We start from the raw sequence: 6,474 nt of genomic DNA on the forward strand, positions 1-6,474 counted from the left end.
AAAAAATATATATTTTTTTCAAATGGGAGCTATTTGATCCTTGAGTCTCAGAGGTAATATACTTTTATTTCACATTCAATTTTTCCTATCTTGTTCAAGCTTCCTATCTTTTAAACAGAAGGATGACCTTCAGACTCACCTCCTGATCAAAAAGTTTGGTTAGACTTTGATTTGTCACTCTTTATTATGCCATCCTGATGTTTGCCAACATTTATGAGACAAGAAGTTTGGTCCTAGACTGGCTGGAGTAGGGATGGAACTCATGCCTAGGGCTCATCACCAACATTCCATAAGGCCTGTGGACAAGTAGATCCATTGCTATGCAACATGACCAAAGGAATTAATTTCCTCTTGTTCTTGTCCCCAGTAAGTAATGGAATACTGGCTTCCTTAATAACTCCTGGTCCTTGCCTTAACTCAGCCAAAGTACCAAACTATCGAACTCTCAAATTCCTTGATTGCCTTAGAGCCACAAATAAATTTTTTTCTTCTTGGAGGAGGAAGGGAGGGCAATTGGGGTTATGACTTGCCAAATTCACATGGCTAGTAAGTGTTGAGTGTCTGAGTCCGGATTTGAACTCAGGTCCTCCTGACTACAGGGCCTGTACTCTATTCATTGCACCACCTAGACACCCCACAAGTGAATTTTCTAATATTCAGTGGGAAACTGTCAATTCAGTAAAGAGATTAATATTTTTTAAAGAATAACATCTTGCCATTTTGTGATTGTATAAACTGAACATGGATGAGGAGACAGATCTAATATTCCCCCTTACAAGTCTAGGGTCTAAGAATATTAGGGGCACTTCACCAATGAATGAGCTCAGTTTAAAATACATGCAAAATAATAACTAATGCATTTGTTCCAATAATTGTATGTAATGCCAATAGGAATCTGAAGATCTTCCCTGCCCCTTGGCCCCTTGATAGGCTTAAGTGAATCTGAGAACCTTCCCTGATTTGAAAATATATTCTGCCCTTAATAGGATGAATGTGGTCACATGGAGCCTGTGGTGGGAGGCTTGTTTTTCAGGAATGCCAACACCTTGTTGCTTTGTGATTGGGCAGTGGGTCAAGGGGGCTATTACATTCTCTGACTTAGGAGAAGGCTGTATATACCCTGATGTGATGTTTTGCTTTGGGGCTCACTTTGGGAACAGTTATGTGATTGGCCAGATGAAACTCTGGGCAGCTGTTGAGCCCCCCGGCTTTGAAACCCCAGATACTGGTATTTCCCTCTCTGGTATCTAACTAGGTATGGATATAATGGTCAGAAAGCTGGAAGCCCTGTCTGCTGAATTGTGTTATTTTCTTTTGTAACTTGTGTTTGTATTCTCGGAAGTTCAGGCTGCTAACTTTTTCCCCTGAACTAGGTAAATGATATATATTTCATTGATTAAGGTAAGATTGATAATCCATTTTGAGTTGCTTTCCTTTAGAAAAGCAGATCTAAGAACCTGTGCTAGTAGCCATCCTGGGTATGCTAGGGTGATTGCTGCTATATTTTATTAGCAATTAGTGAAAAGTTCCATAAGATTTAATGATGATGCCAACCCAAATCTATCCACAAGTCTGAGTAGCTTGTTTTGCAAGGCTTCCCTATGTCAAAAGAAGACTGAAGATCAAAAAAGGGACTAATGGTTATACCATAAGATTGGCCTAATAAAATCATCCAGGGGCAAAATGCATTAGCATGAGAAATTTGTGCTTTGTGAAATTTAAGTCTATATTTTCATACTTAAATTTTTCCTCATTAAATATTTTGGAAAAAATATTTTGAAAAATTCTGATTTTGTCACAATTAAACTGCACATTTTTGTCAAAGAAGCTAGAATTTTAGGTAAAACAAAACAACAACATGTCAACAACCATTTTTAGGTGATCACTATGTCATAGTACCTGGCTAAGTGCCCAGTTTTCCTGGCTAAACACTGGGAATAAAAAAAAATGCAAAATCAGTCCTTACTGTTGAATAAAAAGACAATGCATGACTATGTACAAACAAGACACATACAGAATCATTTCAATGTGATTTCAAATAGAAGGCATTAGAACTAGCAGGGATTGGGATAGGCTTCTTTCAGAAATTGTGATTTTGTCTGAGCTTTGAAGGACAAAAAGAAAGTCAGGAGCTGGAGGTGAGGGAGGAAAGCATTTCAGACATGGTAGACATATTTGTAGAGTTGGGAGATGGCATATTTGGTGTCAATAAAAGCAAAGAGACTCATGTCAATGGATTGTAGAGCATGTAGAGGGAAATAAAATATTAGGAGACTAGAAAGGGAGAATGATGGAGGGCTTTGAAAACCAAACACAGGATTTTGTATTTCATCCTGGAGGTAATAGGGAACCATGGGAAGACTGAATGGAGTGAGGAGAGGTTTGAGCAAAGCTAATCAGCAGGCTACTGCAATATTTTGAGTGGAAGGTGATGAGGGCTTGCACCAAAGTGATAGCAGTCTGAGAGGTGATAAGTGAATATGTAAGAAAGACGTTGACAAATGTAGAATTAGCAGGTCTTCAAAACAGGTTGAATAGAGGAGGAGAGCAGGGAAAGAGTGAGGGGTCAAGGTCAGTTCAAGAGTTTATGTGCCTGGAAGGATGATGGCACCCTAAAAGGACGTTCGATTTTGTAAAAAAAATGTTTTAGGCAAGACTTTGATAGACCAGAGAACATTCATAGGAGGGCAATAGTGAAGGGCTTCAATTCAATATCAAATTTAAATGGGTAGAAGAAACGGGGGATATTTAATACAGAAAAGAGAAGACTTAAGGGGAAATGTAAACATTGGGAACATAAACTTTAGCTCTCAAAGGACTGTCGTGTGGAAAATAGATTAGATTGATTCTGCTTGACCTCCAATGGCAGAACCAGGAGAAAATGCAAGGAATAGAACAGATGCAAACAGGATAAACAAGTACTACTACAACAAAAATGACAACTATAATCATGACTATCCAAAAGTGTAATGATCTGCTTCACAACCTAGATCTTCATTGGAAATCTTTGACCAAAGTCTGGATTACTGACTTCCAGGTATCCATTAATCAATAAAAACAAACAAACCAACAAACAACAGCACCGAATAAGACTGTACTATGTGCCAGGTATTATGTTAGGTTCAATTGATAGAAAACAAACATGAAATGCTCCCTACTCTTGAGTAATTAGTATTAGAGTGAACTGAAACAACAGGCATGGGCACATACACATACACATACACACATATGCCTCTCTGTATATATGTAAATGTGAATATACTATTATATATCAACATACTTAGATATTATATATCTAATTATATAATAATTATAATAATTATATAATTATATAGCATAATACATTATGCTATGCTAATATAGTACTATATGTAATAGTCATAAAATATAAAGGAAAATTTTTTTGAGGAGAAAAATTTGCTAGCAGCTGGGAGGATCAAGAAAAGTTTCACACAGGGTGTCTAGGTGGTGCAGTGAGTAAAAGCGTTGGCCTGGGAGTCAGGAGGACCTGAGTTCGGTTCCGGCCTCAGACACTTAACACCCACACACACAAAAAAAACTAGCTATGTAACCTTGGGCAAGTTACTTGACCCCAATTGCCCTTGAAAAGGCAAAAAAAAAATTAAGAAAAGTTCCACATAACAGCCTAAGCACAGTTTTGAAAGAAAGGACTATAAAAATTGTAATAAGTTAAGTGGAGGTGCATTCTAGGCATATCTCATTCAAGAGTGTGGAGGTGAGAGATGGCATATGATGTGTGAAGAAAAAGAAGAAAACAACTTTAAATTAAGAGGTAGATGAAGTGAGAATATGTTTAATATCAATGCAAAGGTATATTGAGGCAGTGAAACGCTTTACAAGCTAAACAGAGGAGCTTATAGATTATACAAAATGTATTAAGGAGGTATTGGAATTTATTAATAATGGAAGTGATATGACCTGCTCCTTTAGTAAAATCCCTTTGACAGCCTTGTCTATGACAGTTTAGAGTGTGTAGAGACCTGAGAAAGAGATACTAAATCCAAAGCTATTGTAATAATCTAAGTTAAAATGATGAAGATCTGAAATATTGTGGTGTCTATTTAAGGAGAGATAAGGAAACAGATAAGATTTTGTGGAGATAGAAATGACAAGATTTGACAACTTATTTGATATCTGGGATAAAGGAGAATGGGTAGTCAAGAAAAAAACTAAGATTATGAACCTGAAAGATTGGAAGGATGTTGGTTCCCTCAATAGAAACAGGGAAGTTTGAAAGTGGAAGCAATTTGGAGATAAAGGTAATGGCTTCACTTTTAGAGAGTTATTTGGGGGAGGGAATAGTTTTTATTAGTTTATTTTATTGAATAGGTGCCCCTGAGGTTCCCTCTGATTCTGACATTCTGCAATTCAGGGAAAGAGAGATCAATGCCTCCTTCACCCCATTCATAGCTTTGGTAATGGTGAAGACTTTACTGTTCTCCAGGTGTCTTTGATTAAAGCCATTCTAAGTTAATTCCTTGAAAGCTTCAGATAATTGCAAATCAACTGAATTTTGCGGTAAGAGAGATAGAGAAGAGACATATTAGTATGTTCCCAGGCTCATGTTGGGTGGGTGGAAAACAAGCTGTTATGCTATGGAGGCAACTTTTAGATAGGAGGAAGAACTTCAGAGATGGGCCACAGGTTACAGTGATAGGAGGCACATCTCTACTACTGAGCAAATTATAATTATATTTTCAATTTTGAGACAGAGAAAGTAAGAGTTAAGGAACTAAATAACAATACTGATCATTATTTTATTAGATACCAAAGTAAATAAAATTGACAAGTCTTTAGGTGAACAAATAAGTTTTGCTTTCAGGGAAAGGGGCCTAAGCTTTTGGAAGATCATCTGTTTTGCCTCCTCTGAAACCCCTAAATTGGGATTTCCTCCCCATAGAAGGGAGAGGTGAGTATGGATGTGTTTGTCTCTGTGCATGTTTCTGGACATGTATCTCTGTGCAAATGGAAAGCAGAGACTATTAAAATTATCCATGTGAGTGAGTTTACATGCACACTGGGCTTTAATTATCATAAATCCTTGTTGCAGACAACAACCCTTCCAAGACTTAGTTAATGTTCTTTTAAGGTTGCCTTCACAGAGATATTTCTGACCCTTTGGGCAAGTAGTAATGAGCCTCGCTTGGAGATGCCTCAAAAGAGGTCTCAGAGGCTTTTTGTTTGACACTAGACCTATACTCAGCTAAGTGAAACCAGATATTTCTAAGCCCTTTTTTTGGGTCCTTTTCTTCTCTTCTCCATTGTCCTCCTGCCCTTTACAAGAGTGTTTAGCTACTGAATATAGATTCAGGAATGAAACAGACTGTCTTTCCTTTCCCTTCAGAGATAAATTTAGTCATCAGGAGTGAATGGTACCCAAAGCCTGGGTCAGGCATTAGAAAGAAGAAAGATTCTTTGAAGCTATGGAAACAGCTATCAGCAAACAGAGATCGTGAAAGAACTCTGGGCAGAGATTGGAGGACAAAGGTTTTTAACTCATTTCCCTCCTTCTAGTTCAGGATAGTCTTTTCCCCCTCTCCCCATCTTTTATTATAATGCTTTCCTTATAACCTGCAAGGGGTAGGCTGACATGACACAGATGTCCCTTGCCCAGGCTCTGTCCAGTTGAACCAGATGGATAAACAGGTTTGACGTCAGCAACAATTCCCAAACTCATATGGCTATGGACCATTTGGAGGCTCGAAATATATGGGTAGAAAGCTGAGGTTTTGTTTTTGTTTGGTTTATAGAGGGAGGAGAGTGTCTGAATATTTGGAATAACTCATGGAAATAATGGGGGTGGGAGAAAGTTTGGAGTGAGATATGGGAAATTAAGGCTTTTCAATTCAAGTCAGGAAGCTTTATTTTTATTTTACAATGACAATTTTCTCTGAGTAACAAATATTTCTGATATACATATACAGAAGTTGTAGGGCATGGTGGGTACAGTGTTGGAAGCAATTAAATATGGTTGAAATCTTACATTCTGTCTATGACCTATCTGAGTCTCCATTTCCTTATTTGGAAAATTTTCCTGACTTATATTTAGTTGGTGTAGCTATCTCCCACTGACATCCACCAGTGCATATCAGTAGCTTCTCCAAATATGTTAGTCTTAAAGAGTTACCTAGGGGACTGAGAGGGTAAGGTTCTTGCTCAGTCACACAGACAGTTTGCATCAGAGATGGGATGTGAACTGAGTTCTTAATCTGAGAGTTAACATTCTGCCCCCTTCCAGACATGGCCTTTCGTAAAACAGAGAAAATCATACCACCACTACATAGCTCACAGACAGCCTGTGAGGTTCAAGTGAGTTTTTCTTTTTTTCTTTCTTTCTTTCTCCTTTCTTCCTTCCTTCCTTCCTTTCTTTCTTTCTTTCCTTCTTTCTTTCTTTCTTTCTTTTTTCCTTTCTTTCTTTCTTTCTTTCTTTCTTTCTTTCTTTCTTTCTTTCTT

This window comes from Petaurus breviceps, unplaced genomic scaffold, assembly GCF_028583685.1.
Source record: "Petaurus breviceps papuanus isolate PSGF00001 unplaced genomic scaffold, PetGlider_PUasm1.0 188, whole genome shotgun sequence".
NCBI lineage: Eukaryota > Metazoa > Chordata > Mammalia > Diprotodontia > Petauridae > Petaurus > Petaurus breviceps.